General features: G+C 36.6%; 1 long non-coding RNA gene across 1 annotated transcript; it reads right to left on the bottom strand.

The window, feature by feature from the left end:
• Positions 1 to 401: 401 nt before the first annotated feature.
• On the bottom strand, positions 402 to 6,630 carry LOC146761782 (uncharacterized). The gene is made up of 2 exons (XR_014942592.1): positions 6,522 to 6,630; positions 402 to 3,015 (listed from the first exon to the last, which is right to left on the bottom strand). It is a non-coding gene; the product is annotated as an uncharacterized LOC146761782 (long non-coding RNA).
• Positions 6,631 to 12,512: the final 5,882 nt, after the last annotated feature.

Consider the following 12,512-nt stretch of genomic DNA (forward strand, 5'->3'; position numbering starts at 1 on the left):
CCCTGGGGTCAAAGGCAGCCCTAGAGGGGGCAACTGGAATCAGAAATTACATCCAAGGCACCTCTCAGTTTCACTTTGAAGCTGAAGTATGCATTACAAAGGGATTTAAACATTTGCAACAAAACCCAAAAGAGCTTGAGATCACGTACTTGTATCAGAGACATTTCTTATCAACCCACGCAGCAGTGAGTTTTGTGGGGAACAAGGGAGGGAGGAAGTAAGGAAGGATGGATCAACCACAGAAAGATGATACTCACATGCTTTGAAGTACAGAGAATTTTGTCAGGAGTAGAGTGTTTATGTTTTAGGATTTGAGGGGTCTGAGATTATCATACTATATATTGTGACATATTGGAAAGCTGGTAAGATGGAGAAGTAATAGAAGATTACAAAATTAGTTGTTAGACCTTTGATCTAAGAGCAGCTTTATTTATTTATTTTTTATTTATTTATTTATTTATTTATTTATTTATTATTTATAATATTATAGTGAAATATCACCATTCTTTGGGGGACTTATACATTACATTAGGAAATGAATGATTCTTTTCTCTGTCTTGTGGACAAACTGAATGCTCTGTCCCTATTTTACCTTTCACAGAATAGCTCCAACCTAAAAATTTTAAGAAGGAAAATTTGAGGTCCTGAACTTAGACATAGCTTGAGTAGCAACTACAGCCATCTGGATCTCAGTTAATTGCAAATATACAATTGCATAACTTTCATTGCAGTAAGGCGAGTTTAAGCACCAGTTCCATGCACTGGGCTATGCCAGAGGAGAAAATTCAGCTTTGTCCCTTTCTTTGCAGGAAAATAACAGGCTGCATAAACCAAAATAAAATTAAACAAAACAGAGCAAAAATCTCCTCAGGCATTATCACCACACAGTACTTAAATCACAACCATAAAATCTGCAAGTTATACCACTAAAAGTATTTCAACACATTACAGGAACAATGTTTGAGGTATTAAACAGTACATATTAATCCTAATAAAGCTGAAATCTTAGAAAAGAATATTAACTGAAGAGCAGTGTCACAAGGGCTACTTTGGACCCAGAGTTAATTTTTTGCTCTTTTTGATTTTTGCAAAGTTCCTGGGAGACGATAGCCTTCTAAGTACATGCTGAAAATCCAAAGGAATGTACTGTTTATTTTGTCATATTGCTTAGAAGAAGAAGAAAGATACAGTTATGGCACAGTCTGCAGGAGAGATTTAAGAAACCTCCTGGAATATTTTTGTTAGGCTAAAGAAAACAAGTTAGTTAGCAAATTGTGTAAACTAGTATGTAACTAACATAATTGGTAAGCAGAGTCGTGAAGCCCAGATGGTGCTTAAATCCATTCTTCTGACAATTCTTACACATCTTCCAGGAGAGGCATGAAAGTAGAGCAGAATCTTAGCTAATAAACTGATAAATTAATGGAAATCCTTATTTATTCATGTCAGTAACTGCTAGTAAATTATTGACTGCATCACTGTTGATGACTAGTTCACAGAGTAATAGCTGAACAATACAAGTGTTGTGTATCATCTTTATTCATGTGCTTCTGTTTTTACATTATTCTCATTTCCCTTGCTTTTCACTGGAGAATATTATGTAATTTTTTTTTCCAAATGTACTTCCCCCCTCCATCTTGAACTTTACCTAATCACTTCTAAAAATGAGAATGCAATTTAAAATGCAGACTTCTTTAGGAGTACATCATTTTATAGGCAGCTAAATATTAATTCTATATATAATTTAACAGTAGTCATATTAACAGTCTATTACTAGTCAGATGAAAACTACAGGTATGGAATTGTGTATAAAAAGAACAACGATTTTGCTCTATCATTAGCATGACCGAGGAAGACAGAGATTAAAGTTAAACAGGAAGAATATTCAATGATGACTGCATTTTGCTTGTATCAGTAGCACACCCCACAGAAGCACTGCATGTTGTACAATTCAACATGATTGAAATCCCTCTTCAGGAACAGCACAGACTTCACATTCCCTCCAGAAACAATGAGACTGTTGGTGGAAATATTTAAAGAATTTCATAGGAAGAAAAACTGCATGATACCTAACCTGCTATTAAAACTGAAAGCTGAAGTTCACAGGAGTAAATGTGATTCATTGTGCTACGTCATTAATCTTTATGAGCAAAATGATTATAAAATTCTATGGGGAGGGGAAAGCAATTACTTAATGATGTATAAAAATATCCCCGTAGATATTTTGAAAAGTACTGTGCATAAAACTGTCTGCATAAAGCCCTTGGACAGTACAAATAGCCCAGTCAGATGTATACTTTTAAACAGTACAAGAGTTATTTCTTAATTTTTAACTCTATCTCAGTCACTGTTTAACATTCTGTGTTCACATACTGTCTATATTGTTAAATTGCCTGCAGTTCCAGCGCAGTCAGGCAGTACTCAAATTAAGCCACAAAGTAATTAGGTTTCAATCACTGAATATTCACAGCCCAATTAAGTTATTTACAGAGATGTAGACAATTCTGCAGCAAAGACAAACATTTCTATTGGCACACACCAAACTATAAAATAAATAATCCTGATGTGAAGACAAAACTAAACTCAGATCTCTCTTATATAAATAACCTTTTCCTCCCTATGCCTTTTCGCTTTAGAGGTCATCTGTCTTCAATTTGGTTTTGCATGTTCATGTTAAAGGAGGAATGATCATAAATAAATAAATCAGTGCCTCTGTAGGAGCTGTGTTTTGTCAGTCTCCCATTTTATTACTTGTTAGAAGGTTTTGGTAGCAGAAATAAAAAGCATATAAAAATGCCTCATATTTATAATAGGAAGAAGTGATTAGTATTATTCAATAAAATTTAGTCTGTTGAACAAGTTAGAAAACAGATGAACTGTCCAGAACAACAAGACAGGATTTATAACCACCTCATAACAATAATAGGATGGCTATGTCTTACTTACCTCTCTTCCTGTACAGCTTGTTCTTACACAAATAATCTTGAAGCCACATCATCATGCAGCTATGAGAACCTAGCAGTCAGGAGACAAAACCACACAAAATGAAATAATATTCTGATTCATAGAATGACCTGGGTTGGAAGGGACCTCAAAGATAATGAAATTCCAACCCCCATGCTTGGCAGGGCCACTAAACTTCCACAATTACTAGATCAGGTTGCCCAGGGCCCCATCCAACCTGGCCTTGAACACCTCCAAGGTTGGGGCGTCCACAACCTCCCTGGGCAGCCTGTTCCAGGACCTCTCTACCCTCCTAGTAAAGAACTTCCCCCTAACATCCAACTTAAATCTACCCTCTTTCAACTTAAATCCATTTCCCCTTGACTTGGTATTATCAGCCCTTTCGAAGAATTTATGATTTTTTTCTAGAGCCCTGGTCTGTTGGAGTGAATCCTTGTGGCAAAGTAAGAAATGCAGCTATATATCAAACAGCTCATCCTTGACAGCATCCAAGTTGTTTCAAACAAATGATAAGCATAAAGGCATGATTAACTTGGACAGACACTTCCATGGCTTGAAATGAGGTTATTGGCTCTGGACATAGACCTATTTACAACTGCTATGACAGTAAAAAGTAATGCTTTATTTTGCTAGTCGGGTTATCACATGCAGAGTAAAAAATAACCTTTAATTTGCAACCTACCTGGTAACAACATTGAAAATTAGATCAGCAAGACCAAACAAAAATCTACTTTGTTTAAATAAGGTGGTATCATGGAACCCCAACACAGCTTCAGACAGATTATACTGCAACAGTACAGTACCAAAAATACTGATATCATATGTCATTATTAATATTAGTAGCTCAAAAACTAAGCAAGACACTTCACAATGTATCATCATGATTTAAATTTATTGTATTATTTTTTTTCCCCTTTATACAATGACAGTCTCAAATTCAAATGATGGGATGTTCTTTTTTTGCTGCTGTACTTTTATGTTGATGCAGGCTTTTCCACTGCCTAACAGCGACATTGAGGTGGCCAAGTTCTTTCTACTCACTTCTGCTCTTTTCATCCACTGAAGTAGAAATTTTGTAGAGAACAAATTGCTTTTTAAAAGTATCTAGCTTTCTCAAGAAAACTGTGGGGTAGTCTCTCTTTGCATTGGTTGACAAGCAAGCCGAGCTGCACACAGAAATTAGATAAATAGTAGCAAGGAAGCTCTTTCCAATCTTTCATCATGTACTAAACTAAAAAAAAAAATAAATAAATCTACTTCAGAAACCCAGATTCTTAGTAATTGAAAGACTGGAATTCAGCACTTCTGTTTCTTGTTAAGAAATAAAATACTTAAAAACAAAACAACATCAACAAAAAACACCAACAAAAACACCACAAAATCACCAAATGCACAAAATACTACAAAACAAAAGCCCAAGTCTGCAGGCATCAATCATAACTCATCATAAAATACATTGCTTTCCACAGCTTAGTATTTAGTCTCACAAGGCAAGCTGCTGCTGAAGTAGAGGCTGGGACTAAGGTTAATAGGAGCTTTTGTTGAAGGAAGACCTATTTGAACACTCAGTATTAAAAATCAAATTGTAAACAGAAGTTTAGCAAAAAAAACCAACCCAGAAAATAGCATACGTATTTACTCATAAACATGCATCTCAGGGAAATAAAACAGCAATGTAGTTAATTGTCTATTATAGACTAAATTTTACTGCAAAGTCTTTTGTTCCCAATATATATCACAATGAGAGTAGATTAGCCTTTTTCAAATAATACTCCAAGATCTGCCATTTGGTGGAATGAGCAAGAAAAAAGCCTAGATTCTGTGCACTGTGTATCAAAGAAGTTTCCTACTCTGTGCTCGTTTTATTAAAGAGTATGTGCTAGATAAGATCCAGTGTATCAGCAGGGAACTTTAATGTGTGCTCTTTCATCCCTCCGACATTTAGCACTACACAACTGTAACTAGAATCTCTTGCTGTCACATTTACTGACTCTGCCAAGACTGTGAGATGCTAGTCAAAGCACAACAGTTCATCTACTAGCAATGCAACTGCTGTTTTTGCCAGCATGTCAAGAGGAGAAACAATTTCTTAAAGGCTGAAAATAATCATCATCTTCTAATTCCCTTTACTTAAATTAAAAACAAAATAGGTGTTATTTTTGTTGTATTAAGCCCATGAATTTGTTTTCAGTGGAAATTAATTGGAGCAGATAACACAAAAGCTGCAGAAAACTGGGAATTCAAGCACTGTTACCTTTTTAGACCAGGTCAAGAGAAGAACAGCTTTGGTATCCAGAAATTGTTTTCCTAAAGAATTTCAAAATGAAAGTTTAAGTCATTCCTTTCCAAGCTGCATACAAAATCATGTTCTAACTGGAACCTGGAATATGTCTGAATTTCAGTTTGAAGTATAGTTTCTTTTTTTGGCTTTCACTAGCTCCACTTAGAATTTAAGGTCAAGAAACAAAAGCTGTTCCTGTAATTTAACAGGAGAAGGCACAATCACTTGCTGTGGGACTCACTGTGCACAGTAGTGTACCTCAGGCACATTTATTAGCCTCATGGAGAGATGAGAAGAATAGACCAAGAAGCACCAAGTTGACTTCTAATTTTTTTTTGTCTTGGTGTATTCTGTCACTTGTGTTTCCTCTCCCTTGTACACTGTCATATGCTGACATTTTTCACTCAGTTTTGTTGTAATCAGACAACCAAAGGCAATAAGGCAAATGGTATGATAAGACATTAGCTAGTACCTCCCAGCTTGTAACCGGAGGGCTGTTACTTCTGCTTTTATGATTAAAACTATGACCACCAACAAAAACCCAACAAAAAAAAAACCCTAAACCTTGCTTCCTTCAGATGGAAAATTAAAGATTTCTTGTTCCCATAGCAGTGGTTTCTTGTGAGTGGCAATGCTGATCCATTCACTACCATTATTTTAGACAGTAAAAGGTCAACATGCTGGAGCACTAATATGGCTGGGGCTTAATTTAAAAGAAATAACTTCAGCAGAAGATCTGAAAAGAGAGATAAGGTATTTAAAAAAAAATAAGCTTTGAGGAATTGAGAAGTAATTAAATATATGTACACCTATGAATAATACAATGCAGACAAACATATGCAAGAACTAGCACAACAGACACAGCTGAACATCCACCTTTATCCTTTACAGTGTCTCAAAATCTGTGGGCCCCATGCCAGCTTACTTTATATATCTGGTAAATACATTTTCAAAAAGGGCTATGCCTTGAGAGAAACTGAGCAGCTCTGTGCCCTATTAGGAAGTCAATGGAGAATGTATATCTGCAGATTTCTTGGAGAAAATCTTAACCAAATATTTCTGCATCGCTTCAGAGAGGTAGGTTCAGTTGCTTTCTGTTTGGCAGAAACCTTTTCTTTCCTCTCTCTGACTGATAACTCTCCTCTCCTAGCCAGAAACAGTCACGAATCCCCATACTTCCTTCCCAAGAATCCCACTAAGGGTTCAGCAGACCAAGGAAAGAACTTCTATCTGGCTTCCCGATTAATATATGTACATTTTATCTGCAAGCACTTACATCCTTTTGCTTTTCTTCCTACAATCATGCTTCATTGCTGAATCATTTCTTAAGGCTGTCCAGCTCTGTTTCATTGATGCTGTGCTTTCCAGGATCAGATCTAAACAACAAGTAACCTTTTAGGAGCCAGATGCTCACTTACCTGCTGTGGAGGCTGCTAGGCAACTAATTACAGGGGGCCAGTACAGATTTATGAAAGAAAGCTTTTATAGACCCTGGCTCCCTTTAGTGAAACCTGCTATCCCCTGACAACCTGTAAAAGAAAGCAGGTAACCTTTTCTTTCACATTAATGCCATCCTGGGTGAACAGAACCAGAGCAGCTGTTGTTAGAGACATTGCTAGTCTTCAGGCAGGACCTAATTAGTATGGCAGATGTTACCAGGTAATGCTATTTAACATGTGTCTGCTTAGTTGTTCACAGAAAGGCTTGTGCCCTGTGCCCATCAGAAGCTATAGAGCCACATGCATATGGTACAGAGCCAACACATCTGACTTTTTTAACAGTGATTATTAGTCCAGGGTTGTACTGAACTGTCACATGGCTGCCATCAGCTCAAAAAAATGAATACAAAAAGCTTTTCTTCTCGTAACCTTCCCTCTCAGAAACAAAGCAAAATGAAACAAAAACACCAAAAAAAGCAATAACAAAACAAGAACCCTTTTCCCATTGTCTTCCATAATTACTTTTGTCAAGAATGAGTTTTATGAATGTTGATAGACAATCTGAATTATGCAGCATTTGAGGTAGGGAACACTATATAAGCAAAGAAAGTTTAATCTCTATGATTGGAAGGTATATTTTGTTTCACTTTTTTATAGACAAAAAATAAGATTATTGAAAGATAAAAATGTTGCTGTGCTATTTAACAGCCTTTGGGAAGTGCTGGTGCCTGGGAACTAAAACAAGCAGTGCCTTTAAAATACACAGAAGTTACTTCATGTTACTCCACTCTCCCACAGAAGCCAGTGCTTATGGATTTTGTGCATTTTTTTGTGCCTGAAGGAAGGACAACCTCATGAACTTTTTCCATGTGTAGACACAATACTCTTAGTGGACCATTTTTATTTTGTTATTTTTGCATGACTTATATAAGCTCTTTTGCAAAATAAGGGAAACATTAATGGTTGAAGATAAAATCATGCAATTTTGAATCAGCTTGCTTATAAAATTAAACATACAAAATTATACTTAATAAGAGTTTATTTGTGTTGGAGTAATGGTTTTGAAAATAGGCAAGCTTCTGCCTTTTGACATTCAGCTATCTCTGCTTAAAATATCATCTATTCCTGATTAAAATAAGCTTGTTAAAAAGTCCATGAGCAGTGAAATACCTTACATGCAGGCCAAATGCATCTCCACTGAGTGTTCAAATCCATTTACTGTGAAGTGGAGATTGGATCTCATCTGAAATTTATTTTCAATATTCTAACAAAAACGCCTTTCCAAATATGACTTAAGTTCATGTTTGTACCTAATATCCTCCTTTTAATCTGAATTTGAGTGACTTGGGTTAGTTGGCATGGTAGTAAAGGGCTGATGGTTGAACTAGATGTGGTCTTCTTCACCATGATTCCATGATTCTGTTATTATGCCAGCACTTAAGTACTGAGGAAATAAACAACCGAACACTGTTCTGAAGTTCTTTACTTTAGAGATGTACAATATCTTTGAACTGTGCATCTCTCCCTTTATCAACAAGTGCAAAAGCATACCCATATACATTTTCAATATAGAAAATTTACATGCTACATGTTTTTCATGGTAGTTAGTATACATATGATAGCGTGCTATAAAAAGGAGCAAAGTTATCCTGTTACTGTTGAATTCAAAGCTGTTGATGTTCAGTTGCAGCCAGTTCTACAACAATACCTACTGGGGAAGTGCAGTTCTGCTAACTCCTGTTTCTGGATCACAAAGGATCAGGTGTTGCACCTGTTGCCCATGTTTTTCTTTTGCGTGTGGTCACCTGCCTTGACATTAAAGCTGATATCTAAGGCATAGAAATCAACTCTGTAGAGGGGCACCAATGCTAGTTCTCTGCTAGCTGCTTTAAATATTTGTTTATCAGAAATACAGGAAGAATCATAAACTAATTTGCCTCAAATAAAGATAAAGGCAGCTTGATAGAGCTAAAGTAGAAGAGAAAGGCAGGAAAGAACAAACTAACCTCAGGGATAGTTCTACCTTCATTGAAGGGATCTGTGTTCTGGTGCCCATGTTTGTCTGGTGTCCTGCTTTTTTCTTTCAATCTTAAACTTGCTCTTAAGCAGCAATGTGTGCTTGGCAACACAATGAACCCAGTCCTGAGGTCTTATCCCTACTCCATTTTGCCAAGGTCCCAGACAAAATAAATTATGTGTGTGTTACTGTCATGGTTTAATAATTTTGTAATTTTGCTATCGGTATTCCACATCATAACATCATATAAAGCATGAATAATCTTACTGAATCTGCAACTTACAGAAGAAGACTACATCTCCCAGAGAACAACACGATAGGTCACGGGACCTGGGCTCTATATTAACTCGGTCTCAGACTAGACTGATGTCTTTCGAGTTCTGGCGTTCAGGGGAGTGTGTGGGAGCCTTCGCCGTTTTGCCTAGATTTCACAGTAGGCCTCTCGGTTACGGGACTCATTCTCTCTCCTATTTTGCTTGATTCGTTAGCTCAATTTTCAATTATATTGTATTATATTGTGTTATCCTGTATTTCTATGTAGTATTTAGTAAATAAGTGTGCTTACTTAGATCATTGCCGCTGTTTTCTTTTCCTAATTAACTTTTTCCTTTCGGCCTAGGGCCCCTGTCACGGATGCAGGTGGATTTTTTTTCGTTCAAACCGTGACAGTTACAAACTCCAGACTCAAACAATAGAACACATCACATCTGTCCACTGCAGAGAAGAGTGATATTTTGACTAATTTGTTAAATGACAGTGTGTCCTCTAAGTAAGAAACTATGCTGCAGGCTCTCAGCTTTGCACTGCCTCATGTGCCTGGTAGGCAAAGACGATCTTTTCGTTCCAAGAGCTTTGCTGAAAATGTTTTCCTTCTCTGCTTCCTTTTCTTATAATGCTCCATCAATTTCCGAAACAATGCAATTAGCAGTAATTATAGGGAGTCTGGCAGAATGAGTAGACTTTTTGAAATGATTGTCTAAAAATTTCCTCTTCTAAATGACAGCAGATCTGCCTCATATAAAAAAAGGATAAAGAACAACCCTTTCACTGTAGTAACTCCCTTTTCTAGAGGCAATATCAGTTATTGTTTCAGAAAGCTGATAAAAGAAAAAAAAGGAGGAAAGAAAGAAATCAATGAAAAATGAATTTTCTTCCAGACATGTTTATAATAGAGAAAGAATGGAAAATAGCTATTATGATAATTATTTTTGTTAACATTATCCCTTTACATGGTGAGCATACTTTAAACACCAGTAAGGCAAGATTTTAGGACTGCTTGTGTAATTTTTGAATTATGCTCATAGTCCAGAAGTTTTAAAATGCATTTTCAGTTCTTAGATACAGCCAGCTGCCTGAGCACTTAATAATGATAATTGAGTGCAGTTCGCTTCTCTCTGAAAGACATCTGATACTCTCTCCAATGAAAAAGATAGAAAAATAGATTGCTAGTTACATATTTAGCCAAGAGCAATGTACTTTTTTTTCTTCTGTGAAATGTGAGATGTGATTTTCTGAGACATGAGCATTAAACATGTCTAAACAGTTATACATTGCTCTTATTTCTATATATCATTTATATTTCTATGTATTTACACTTATATACATAAATATCTATTCATGAAGAGCAAGCCATGTATCTTAGCATTTTACACCACATAAGAAATTCATGGTGACTATCTGTATGATACTGTTGTAAAAGTGATCCTTATTAAAAAACAAAGTACTGATACCCTTCTGACATCTCTCTGATTCCATGTATTCTGAGCTCCCAGTAAAGGGCTTGAGGTGGTTAAAAGCTCTGTAGTCATGTTCATTACATTCATACAAACTTTTAAGAAGTAAGAAGAAGAGTGGTTCTCACCATGGTTTTGCTATACTGCTGGACATATTTCATCCTGCTCTATGTTCTGTCTTGTATTAAAAGAGAAAGAAAAAAGACATAAGGACTCAACATCCATGTTGCATAACAGTGCTCTGTTCTTTTCCTGAACAAGTTCATTACAGTATGCAATTTTCAGGTAGGTGCAGAAAATATCTTTCCAGCTGTTGGACCCTTGACAAAGTAACAACAAGGCTGACGCTCTCAAAACACATTTAAACTGTAAAGGTCATGAACAAAAGCTCTGTCACAACACATTTTTCACTGAATGACATTAATGGATATCAAGTTGATGGATATCAAATGGATATCAAATGACTTGGCAAAAAACAAACAAAATTTTCTCAACTTCTTTTGTGTGAAAAATGTTAACACAGTTTTGATAGATGTGCAAATATGTACTTTGAACTTACACATTCACAGAAAAATAGTTCAATCTCAGTGATACTTTCTGTATTCCATAATAATGATTCATCATTTGATGTGTTATGCCTATGGGTGTGGGTGCGTGTGTAGGTGGTCAAAATGCAACTGAAGTAGAATTCAATGCGATTCAGTCTGGAAATCCAGTTGAAATGCTCTGTTGTCTGTTTAGAATTCCAGGTGAATTGCTCAAAAGTCTCTCCCTTATTTATTTATTTATTTATTTTATTTTTTCTAGAAACTAAAGGAGAAGGGAACTTTCTGCACAACGAAGTCACTTTGTAAGAAGAAAGAGTTCTACCTAAAATAGGTTGTTGGCATTGTGCTGAGGTGGTGTAACCCTCATCCCAAATCAGGCGGAGCATCAGAGTTGAAAAAATCTGGGAAGTATTACAATGAGTGATTGACTTGTTGCTCCCTAATGCAGAACTGCAGAATATCAGTGAGATTAAGAACAGAGGTAGCATGAGGTGCAGTGAATCATTATAGAGCTCTCAACCTTTAGGGGTACAAGACAAGTAAAAAGTAAAGTGAAGACCCTAAGTCTCAGAAAGGCTTTCAGAGACAAAAAAGCGAAAGAGCTGGAAGATATTTAAAATGCTTTTCCTTGGGGGCATAAGGGCTCTCAGTCTCAAAATGCAAAAAATGGGAAGGAGAGAGGCAGTTGATCAGCTTGTCTAAATCAAGATCACTTAGCCAGGCTAAAACACAAAAATAAAACACATATGTAGCAGAGGCAGGGATACAAATGCTGGAAATATTACAGAATCACAGATTCATAAGAGTTGGAAGGAACCTCTGAAGGTCATCTAATCCAACCCTCTGTTAAAGCAGGTTCCCTTGAATAGTTACACAGGAAAGTGTCCATGTGTGTTTTGAATATCTCTAGAGAAGAAAACTTCACAATCACTTTGGGATACTTGTTCCAATGCTGTCACTCCCAAAGTAAAGTTCTTTTTCATGTTCAGAGGGAACTTCCTTCTTTCCAGTTTGCATCCCTTGCCCCTTGTCCTGTTGCTGAGCACCACTGAAAGGGGCTTGGCCCCAGTCATTTGACTCCTCCCCATTAGATATTTATAAGCATTGATAAGATTCCTCTCCAGGCTGAATAGTCTGAGGTCTCTCAGACTTTTCACTCCCTCTACCTCACTCTTGAGAGATGCCACCTGGAGTATTGCTCTTCAGCTCTGGTGTCCCCAGAACAAGAACATAGACTTGTTGAAGTGAGTCCAGAGGAAGACCACGAGGATGATCAAAAGATTGAAGCATGTATAATGTGAAGAAATGCTCAGAGAGCTGTGTTGGGAGAAAGCTGTACTATTTATCAGGGACTTGAGTGACAGGAAAAAGGCTAGCAGTTTTAAATCAGAGGAAGTGAGATTTAGATTAGGTGTTAGGAAGAAATTCTTGTGAAAGAATGAACTGTTTTTCTTTTTTGTCTCAAAGCTTGCTTCGTGAGGCCTTTCTGGTGATAAGACTCTGACTGACAACTGCTGATTACCTAGGGGG

The sequence above is a fragment of the Coturnix japonica genome, chromosome 2, assembly GCF_054131305.1.
Source record: "Coturnix japonica strain WE chromosome 2, WE-NBRP24, whole genome shotgun sequence".
In the NCBI taxonomy this organism is placed as follows: Eukaryota; Metazoa; Chordata; class Aves; order Galliformes; family Phasianidae; genus Coturnix; species Coturnix japonica.